Source organism: Rhipicephalus microplus, chromosome 9 (assembly GCF_043290135.1).
Source record: "Rhipicephalus microplus isolate Deutch F79 chromosome 9, USDA_Rmic, whole genome shotgun sequence".
Taxonomy (NCBI): domain Eukaryota; kingdom Metazoa; phylum Arthropoda; class Arachnida; order Ixodida; family Ixodidae; genus Rhipicephalus; species Rhipicephalus microplus.
In genome coordinates, this window is record NC_134708.1 from 108,892,816 (window position 1) to 108,903,439 (window position 10,624).

Genomic DNA, 10,624 nt, shown 5'->3' on the forward strand with positions numbered 1-10,624 from the left:
ACGTGCGCCTCCCCCACGAGGTGGCAAGAGAAAAAACAAACACAAAAACAAACACACACACACCCACACAAACTCGTGACTGACCCCCGAAAAAGCCAAGTTCAGACTGGCATGGTGGATGGATGTGTTTTTTTCAGCGCTCCCGATCGACTGTGCAGATGAAAGGTTTTGCATATTTCGAGCTTGCCTTTATAATTAGTAAGGCAGCAGTTAAAACCTTTGTAGTACTTATTACATTGTACGGCTTTTTCGGGGGTCAGTCACCAGGTATTTACTAGTTTGTGTGTGTGTGTGTGTGTGTTTGTTTCTTGGTGTTTTTTTCTCTTGCCAACCCGTGGGGGAGGTGCACGTACATTGAACTCACAAATTTTTGTAGTAGAGCTTAGACTTTCTCTTTTTCGTAGGGCAGGGATCATCGTACGCCGTGTTTTGTAATTATAAAGTGGGACAATTCATAAGGACAAATGGTGTAAGAAAGACATGGTTAAAAAGGCTATAAAGTGTTCAGGATGCAGGGTAGCTTTGAAAATGAACCCAAGTGCAGAAGCGAATGGAGTGTAGACAATGTGAGATCGAGGAAAAAATGGAGAAAATAATAATGATTGAACTGCTGATGAGAATCACCGAGCTGGAGACTGCGTTGGCGACAGTGCAAGAGAAAACGAGGGCTATGGGTGAAAGACTAAGTCCGCCGAGGAGGCACTAGTGAAAGTGAACAAAGGAGCGGCCAACGGAGAGAATAGTCAGGCACCGGCAACCAGAACAGCGGAGAAGAAAGAGCAAGCAAGCTTGGAAAAAACAGGTTCAGCCGGTTCATTTGTCGCAAGGCCCAGCTTCAGCGAAGTAATGGTGGGGCTGGGAGGGGACAAAGTAGCCGGCGTCACAGGTGCTAATAACCCCCAGGTGCAGAACGCTCCAGCTGAAAAGTCACAGCATGTGATAATCGCCGGAGACTCAAAATTGAATCGATGCACAGAAGCCATCAAAGAGAGGGTAAGAGGTGACAAGAAGGTTGCAGTAGGGGCGTTCGATGGAAGCAGTTGTGGTATAAGGCGTCGCTACCGACTACAGCGCTGTGCGGTGGCACGCGCTCGGTGGCCGCCACGGGGAAGAAGGAAGAAGAGGAAATAAACAAGATGTCTCCGTTTATGCTGTGCTATTCATTATGCACGATGTAACATATTTTGGCGACGAGGATTCACCAGCCCATGTGCTACCGGCCTGAACCTCATCTGTGCCCTCGTTTATTGCCTACCATCTTCTACGATGAGTATTTCGGGGCTACAGCCGCCACCTCCGTTCCTGTCGTCACCTGGACACCCGGACATTCCATGGGAGCAATGGATCCAGGCTTTCAAGAATTACATGGTTGCTTCGGGCGCCTTCGACCTACCTGCCATTCGTCGGAAGGCGATCCTGCTCAACTGCTTGGGCTTGGAAGGACAACGTATCTTCCAGACTCTGACGACTACTGACGACCCGTGCCTCGTGCCTGCGAGCGCTGCGGCAGGTACACTGACGTCCCCTAGTCCTGATGTGTTCGACCGCGCCATCGCGACGCTGGAAGGTCACTTCAAAACCACGTTGAACGTCACTGCAGCGCGTCACCGTTTCCGTCAACGTACGCAGGCCCCAGGTGAGACTGCGGCTGATTACGTCACCGCGCTGAGAAGTCTTGTAGGAGCATGCAATTTCGGTGATCTAACGGACGACATGATACGCGACCAGCTCATAGAGAAAACCACAAGTGGATACTTACGTGAACGCCTTCTGCTGGAAGAGTCTCTCACGCTGTCTAAGGCTCTTACCATTGCCAAACAGCATGATCAAGCGACTAATGAAGCAAGAGAACTTGCACAAAATGACTTGCAAGTTCATCGTGTAAAAGATACTTCAAATCACAGAGAACGGCATTGTAGCACATGTACTTGCTATAACATGCACGGTCAAAGTCGCATATCTCCGAAAGAGCAAGTATGTTATCGTTGTGGTTCTACGGCACACCTTGCAAATAGCTCTCTGTGCAAGGCCAAAGCACATAGGTGTCGACAATGTGAGAAAATTGGCCATCTTGAAAAGGTGTGCAAGTCATTGCGGAAGTTTGAGAAGAATGTTCAGCATGTAGCGGAAGGTAACGATACAGCTGATCCAGACGACCATTTAAGTGTTTGTCAGATCTGGAGCCGTAAGAAGGGAATTTACGCAGCGTTGGAAATAGAAGGAATTTCTGTACCATTTTTGATCGATACAGGATCATCGGTTTCGATCCTGGCCGAAGAACTTTACCAACGCTATTTTTCTAAAGCGTATCCACTGAAGTCTACATCCGTCCAGCTTCTCGATTATTCAAAGGCAGCAATTCCTATACAAGGATGCTTCATTGCTACGGCCTCATTTCACGGCCGATGCACTTCTGTTCTACTATACGTTGTGCCTGGGGGAACGACCATTCTGGGATTAGACGGCATCGCTGCTCTGGATATGAAGATCCAAGGGTCACCGCTCAGGTGTCTTCTAATGACGCAAGAAACTCCGGTGCTACCTCCAGAATTACGTTCTGAGTTTGAGCACCTATTTGCAAAAGAGCTGGGAACTGTGAGAGGTTTCACTCACAAGGTCAGAGTTCGCGCGTCTGTACAACCGGTGGCCAGCAAACTGAGACGACTGCCACTTGTCATTCGCGAGCAAGTCTCGGCAGAAGTTCAGAAATTAGAAGCTCAGGGCATCATTGAGCGTGTCGACTCTTCTGAGTGGGTCTCCCCTATTGTCGTAGCCAGAAAAAAAGACGGCTCGATTCGCATGTGTGTTGACTTACGGGAGCCAAACAAAGCTGTGGTAGTAGACAGTTTTCCTTTGCCACAAACTGAGGAGCTCCTGAACAGCCTGGCTGGGGCACAGCGTTTCTCGAAGCTAGACTTAGCTTCTGCATATCACCAGTTACCGCTCAGTTTAGAGAGCCGTGACCTTACCACGTTCATCACTCACGATGGACTATTTCGCTTCAAGAGGGTTTGCTTCGGACTGGCGTCGGCGCCATCAGCGTTCCAGAAAATGATGCACATGATCTTGAAAGGGTGCAAATGTGTCCTATTTTACATTGATGACATCATCGTGTATGGGCGATCCCGAGAGGACCATTTGGGAAACTTGCGCGCTGTATTGCAACGTCTTTCTGATGCTGGCCTCCGGCTCAACAACAAGTGTGTCTTTGACGTGGCAGAGTTGACTTTTCTAGGTCACGTTGTGAGCGCCAAAGGATTATTTCCGTTGATGTCATCCATTGAGGCGATAACAAAGGCACCATCACCTACAAATATTAACGAACTCCGCTCGCTACTGGGGCTTGCAGGCTTCTATTCCAAGTTCATTCCTCATTTTTCGGATGTTGTCGAGCCAATGCGCGCCTTGCTACGAGGACAAGCCTCTTTCGTTTGGAGTGCGGCAGCACAGAGCAGTTTGGAGCGCCTGAAATCTCTGCTCACATCTTGCGAAGTGCTTCATCTTTTCGATCCTCACTTGCCTGTGTTCGTTACAACTGATGCTTCAGGATATGGATTAGGTGCAGTACTTCAGCAAGACAACGGGACCTCACTGCAAACTGTCGCATTCGCCTCCCGCACACTTCAACCGCATGAGCGGAAATACTCAGTCGGCGAACGTGAGGCCCTTGCCTGTGTTTGGGCTTGCGAACACTGGCACGTTTATCTATGGGGACGACCTTTCATCTTACGAACGGATCACGCAGCGCTGGTTACGCTTCTTTCGACGAAAGGCACCGGTCACCGACCATTAAGGATTGCGCGCTGGTCCTCACGGTTGCTCTGCTACAACTATACCGTCGAATACAGGAAAGGTAGCGAAAACGTCGTGGCTGACGCTCTCTCCAGGCTACCCGTCCAGAGTTTAATCCGCGATGCACCAGAAGAGGAATTTATCTGTTTGTTGTCTCCCGTAGTTACCATGCCAGAACTTCAAGAAGCAAGTGCCAATGATCAGATTATCTGTGAAGTTAAGCACTTCACGACTACTTCTTGGCCTGACAAGAAATCACTGTCAAAAGAATTGCTACCTTACTTTTACGTGAAGGCTGAACTCTCTGTTGTAAGTGATATCCTATGCCGGGGTGACAGGATTGTCGTGCCTGCAACGTTGACACGCCGCCTTATGGATCTGGCCCACGAGTCACATCCAGGCATTAGTCGTACCAAAGCTCGCCTGAGAGAGTCCTATTGGTGGCCATGCATGGATAGTCACATTGAAGAACTGGTGCGCACATGCGTGATTTGCCAGTCTTGTGACAAGTCCGCACGTACCTTTCCAGCGCCACTGCAACCTGTTCCTCTTCCTGACGCGGCGTGGGAAAAAATTGCCATCGACATTGTGGGACCTTTCACGCAAGCTTCGGCCGACTGCCGTTTTGCGATTACTGTTATTGACTATTATAGCAAGTGGCCTGAAGTGGCGTTCGTGCGAGATGCGACCACGTCTACAGTGAAGAAGTTTTTACTTGAACTTTTTGCGCGAGAAGGCTACCCACGTAGTATTGTATCCGATCATGGACCACAGTTCTCTTCAGCAAGCTTTGACGAGTTTCTCACGGAGCGTGGAATAACGCACTACAACTCTTCCGTGTATTACCCACAAGCTAACGGCTTGGTGGAGAGATTCAATAGGGTGCTGAAGTCGTACATTCAACTAGCCCTGCTTGAACGTCGTGACGTACGAACAGCCATGCTTGATTACCTGCAAGTATATCGCTGTACGCCTCACGCGACTACTGGTGCGACACCCGCTGTTCTTCTTCATCGACGCCAACCTCGCACCAGACTTGACATATTGGGATTGCCCGACAGATGCTTCAGCACGGACCCGTCAAGGGCGATTGAACAGCTACGAGAGCATGTCAAAAAGAAGCAAATGATCTCGAAGAGCTACACCGATGAAAAACGTGGAGCCAAGGAACCCAGTTTCGTCGTTGGTGATTACGTGCGCGTTAAGACAACTGCAGCTCACGGTAAGCTGTCTTCACAATTTTCCGCGCCCAAGAAGATCATTGGAAAACGGGGACCGGCCTCGTACCTTTTGGACGATGGGCGTGTGTGGAACGCATCTAAGTTAATCGCAGTTCACTCCGGAGCGGTCAACAAAATGAAATCGGGCACCCCTGCTGTTATGAACTGGACACCTGCATTTAATCGGTCTTCTCATGCATTACAGCCTGAAACCGCTGCCCTTATGAACTGGTCCCCTGCATCTGATCGGTCATCTAGTGCGCCCCAATGGGACACATCAAGAGCGGATGGTCATGAAAGGGCAGACCCCGTATCATCTCCACCAGACGGCACGCAAGCTTTGACCAGTCCAGGATTTAATGCGCCTGCAAGGAAAAGCAAGCGTAAAAAGAAGACCCCAAAGAAATTGAAGGACTTCGTTAGGAAGTAGACAAAAACAGTTTTGTGTGTTTCTACCATTTATTTTTATTTTATTTTTTTTTGCAAGAGGGGATATGTGGTATAAGGCGTCGCTACCGACTACAGCGCTGTAGTCGGTAGCGACGCCTTATACCACATATCCCCTCTTGCAAAATGCACGATGTAACAGCAGTCATGAGGCAAGCGAGCGCAAAACTCAAAAATACAGCTGATAGACGAAGCTTCGTGATAATTTCAGGTGGTTTAAACGAGTTCTTAAATAAAGATACAGCAGGACTTGCAACCACACTGGCAAAAGGCGTCGATGACATGCGCGCCACTTCTCCTCAGGTACAGGTAGTGATATGCACGATACGGGAGGTACCGGTGCGTGATAGCAACCTGCAAAGAGCGGTTGTCAACGCAAATCAAGAGATAGGGCGGATGAGTCGAGAGAAAGGCTTTGAGGTGAGGGACATAAACAGAGAGGTGCATAGGTGGGGTGGTTTTCTACGAGACAGAATTCACTTCGATGGGCGGATAGGTTATGAGGTGGGTTGGCGACTTGCAGGACGCGCAGTAGCTTTTTTGGGGGCCACGCGGGCGCTTCGGGGTGCAGGATAGCTAGTAACGAGGAAAACAACCACGTAGACTCTTTGACAGGTGGTATGGACAGATACCATTCCAAAGTGGCACCAATATCTAAGACAGGTAGAGTCCGGGGCAAAAAGAGACGTAGCCACGAGAGCCGAGCCAATTCAGACGTAGGGTATATTAGCATGCAGGGTGGCAAGAACAGGAGGAAGAAGACGAAGTGGCTCTGTTCGGTCGCTGTTTTTGTGCAGTGTTTTATTTGTGCTTTTTTCTTGGACTATTACGCTGACACCCATTTCTCCCCGGTGAGCCAACAAGACGTCGGGTGAAGACTTCGAGGGCTCGGCACCTTACAGGTACGAGATTCCTTTATCAAAGACTTGGCTATTACGTGACCACTACGGTGGGTGGTAGCCATCGCCCCGAGCCTTATGTTTGTCCAAGTGCGTCAACCCACATGAGTGACACTGCTGGACACAATGAAAAGCCTGGGGGCTTACAGGCGCACCAAAACATCATAAAGCCGGCAAGTTTGCTCTTTCACAACCGCGAAATGGCTCACGCGAGCACAGCAGCAATGGAAGATGATGAAGCTGAGAGCAAGAAGCTTCGCTTAGAAGAGAATATTTTCGACGATAAAACGTCAAACTATTACCTAAGTGATGAAGAAGACATGGGTGAAGATGAACCATTTACGTTGGTTGCGTATAAGAAGAAACGAGCAGAGGGCATCCCAGTCGTCTTTCGTCCAACAGCTGAAGGTGCTAGTTTCTGGAGAGTGAACCCCAATCGAGTGTCAGCCGAAGTAGTGTCCACTGCTAAAGAAAAAGTGCAGTCGTTCAGAACGACCAGAGATGGAAGCTTCAGTGTCAGCGTTGCTTCCTTAGCTCCAGCCAAGCGTCTTCTGATGCTTTCGAATGTAGGCGGCCTGGAAGTTAAGCCTCTCATCCCAGAGTCACACTCGGAGCGTTGGGAAAATTAAGCATGTTACTCTTCAGTATTCAGACGAACAACTTCTAGAGTACTTGAGAGATGCAGGGGTTATATCGGCGCGACGGCAAATGAAGTATTACCGCCAGGAAGATGGAGCAGTAACGTCGCGTCCACTTCACTCAGTGATTCTGACTTTTCGAGATGACCACCCGATTCCAGGAAGTATCTACTTATGATTCACCGGTCACCAAGTGGAATATCTTGGTCCAGCACTTCGGTGCTATAACTGCCAGCGATTCGGACACATGGCGTAAAGTTGCCGTAACACACGCCGGTGTAAGATCTGCTCAGAAGAACACCAATATAAGGAGCGCAAGTCAGTTCTTCAGCCTAAGTGTGCAAACTGTGCAGGTAATCACGCTGCCTCATATTCAGGCTGCCCGCAAAGTAAAGCTGCTGCAAAAATGCGTCGGCATGAGCTCATCCATGGAAGAAAACCGCGACCCAATGAACCCTCTCCAAACCTTGAGATTGTTCATCCTGTACGTGATCTACCTCAGCGCACACCACAACAACAGCCGACAAACACGCCAAGAGAACCGCCAAGAGCACACCCGAGAGACCACTCACGAGAAGTACATTCATGTAACCCAACCTACGCGTCAAAGCTGCGAACGCCCACGCGACCTCAGCCGGAAGGTAGCAGAACCGACAGCGCCATTGTTCGCCCCAGCTACAACATCGAAACGTCACGTCGTTCTCAACAGGCCTCAGAAACTGAACCATTCAATGGGGACCGTGCCTCTGCATCAGTCATGCAATTGATTCTACCAATGCTTTTCGCAGCACTTAAGGCAATCCTGTCTGCTCTACCGGAAGCGAACAACCTGCCAGAAATAAAAGCCCTGCTGCCTCTGGAAGCGCTATTGTGTCAAAACCTGTGACAAGTAACATATGAATAAGCGCTATAATAATGTCTCCATATACCAGTGGAATGTCAATGGTCTTCGAAGGAAGTGTGCTGACTTCCGTAAACTCCTTTTGCAGTATAACTTTCCAGTACTTCGCATCCAAGAGGCAGGAATGAATGATGATTTCCGCCTCTCTAACTACGTTATATATAAGTCATCTCGTCTAAGTGGTCCTAGCAGAGTGCATTTGTGCGTCAGAAAGGATCTACCTTCTCACGAAGCTCACTCAAGTGATTCGGACTTCCCGGAATTCGTCGCTTGCAAAGTATCCTTTAGTGAGCAGTGCTTAACAGTGATCAATTTTTACCTACAACCTTCAAGCCGCATTTTGGTGGAAGAGCTAACAAATATCTTCAACATTTCTAATTCATATACGTTTATATGCGGAGACTTTAATGCGCACAACACAATCTGGGGTAGTGATCGATGTGATGCACGTGGGAATATTGTTGAGTGTGCCGCAGACAAATGCAATTTGACAATTTTAAATGACGGCTCCCCAACTTTTCTGCGAGGGCATAATTACTCGAGTTGCATCGATGTAACCATGTGTTCCCAAGGTCTAGTGAACGGTGTGGGATGAACAACGGATGTAGAAACACGTGGGAGTGACCATTTCCATTTCTTATAAATCACCCCTACTTGCGAAATGACGACATCAGGCGCTGCAGCAAACTGATGAACTGGAAAGTTTTTCGGTACCGCATAACAAACCAAAATAGTGAACTAACGACAGTTGAAAGCTTAACTGAATTTTTGCAAGATAATGCGAATAAACGTACAAAGTAAGTCCCGATTCTAAAAGACTATGCTGCAGTCGACGGAAAGTATGAACATCTAAGAGCCATCAGACGACGTTCAGAAAGGGCATATCGACGTAGCGGAAGCTTAGAAGCATACAAAGGTGCACAGAAAATCCACAGTGCAAAGCGCATACGACTAAGAAAAGTTAGGTAAACGACGCTGGCGTGATTTTTGTGGCACGCTCTCTCCCCACACACCTGCTCCAAGAATTCGGCTTGTAATTCGAGCATTTAGTGGCCCTGTATTACAGAGCTTTCCATTTCGTGCTCTTGCTGTAGCCTTGGACAAACGGGAAGTTGTGGTAGCTGATGAATTTTGTTAATCTATCAGTAGGCCTGCCACATTACAATGTGCCTTATTTGACAATATGTCGCGTTAGCCAGCCAAAAAATTAATGCTTGCTTTTGGGCCCAGCATCCTCAACTAGACCCTGTATTTACATTAGGGGAGCTGCATTATGCTATAGCATCATGTCAAAAATCGGCCTCTGGACTGGACGGCATTACGTACAGTATGCTAAAGAACCTTGGGCCCACAGGCACAACTATTCTCTTAGATGTTTACAATAATCTATGGATGCAAGAAATTGTACCCGAGTTTTGGAAGTCTGCTCGCATCATTCCGATCTCAAAACTGGCTAAGACGCCCTTGAACCTTGAATCCTTCTATCCAATCAGTCTGACAAGCTGTCTATGTAAGGTAATGGAAAAAATGATTGATGCGCGAATTCAATGGTGGTGCAACAGAACTGGTGTATTCTCCAACTACTTAACAGGTTTCAGGAAACAGAGATGCACAATGGATGCAATACTGGAATAGTAACGTATGTGGAGCCTGAACGCGCCTGTGGTAGTTTGATGGTCGCAGTGTTCTTGGAAATCAAAAGGGCATTTGACACAGTCAGTCACACTCATGTTCTGCTGAGTATGTTGGAACTCGGACTGTCCGGCAGGTCTTTGCGGTGGATATCTAAATCTTTATCAGGTCGCAAAATATTCATTCAGACGAGCGAAGGAAAGATTGCGGAACATGACGTCAGACAAGGAGTGGCACAAAGAAGCGTACTCAGCCCTTTTCTTTTCAACTGCGTTATGGCATATTTAGCAAAAAGACTGCTTTCTAGGTTGAAATACTCTTTATATGCAGATGATGTGTGCATTTGGGCATCTGGCACAGACATACGGTTAATTTAGATTGCATTGCAAGAGGGCATAAATATTATCAATAACTTTTTAAAAGAAAGAGGAATGATTCTATCGCACACAAAGACAGCTGTATTGCCCTTCACCCGTAAGAAGTTAAAGAACTTCAATCTCATTTTAGAAGGAGAACCATTAATGATTGTAACACAGCATCGGTTTCTCGGAGTAATACTTGATAGGCAGCTATCATGGGCACCTCACATAAACAAACTCGAAAACGAGGTGAATATGCTAGGGAATATACTCCGCAGAATCACTGGGGCATCATGGGGCGGATCTGTGTCATCCATGCTCGCTGCTCACAATGCTTTAATACGACAAAAAGTTGCATATTCTGCAACAGTCTTACACGGCCTTTCCCGCACTTCAGAGGAGTGCCTTCAAAGACTATTAGCTAGGGGACTGCGCGTCTGCATAGGTGTTCCACGAGTGACTTCCAGCAGCCTTGTCATAGCAGAGACTCGACACCACCCTTTCCAGTAATGAAAACAATCGAAACATGCCGCCATCTTTTTCGCTTACAGACGCAACACAGGGACCACCCATTGGCACTAGAGATTTTACGAAGGGATAAAAGCAATGCTCATAAAGAAATACATAGTAATGTACATATATTACCAAGAAATGAATTTTGGAGCTCTGAAATGGACTATTCTCCATGGATGCTTGCAATACCAAGCATTAAATTCTCAGTGGGTGGCATCATCAG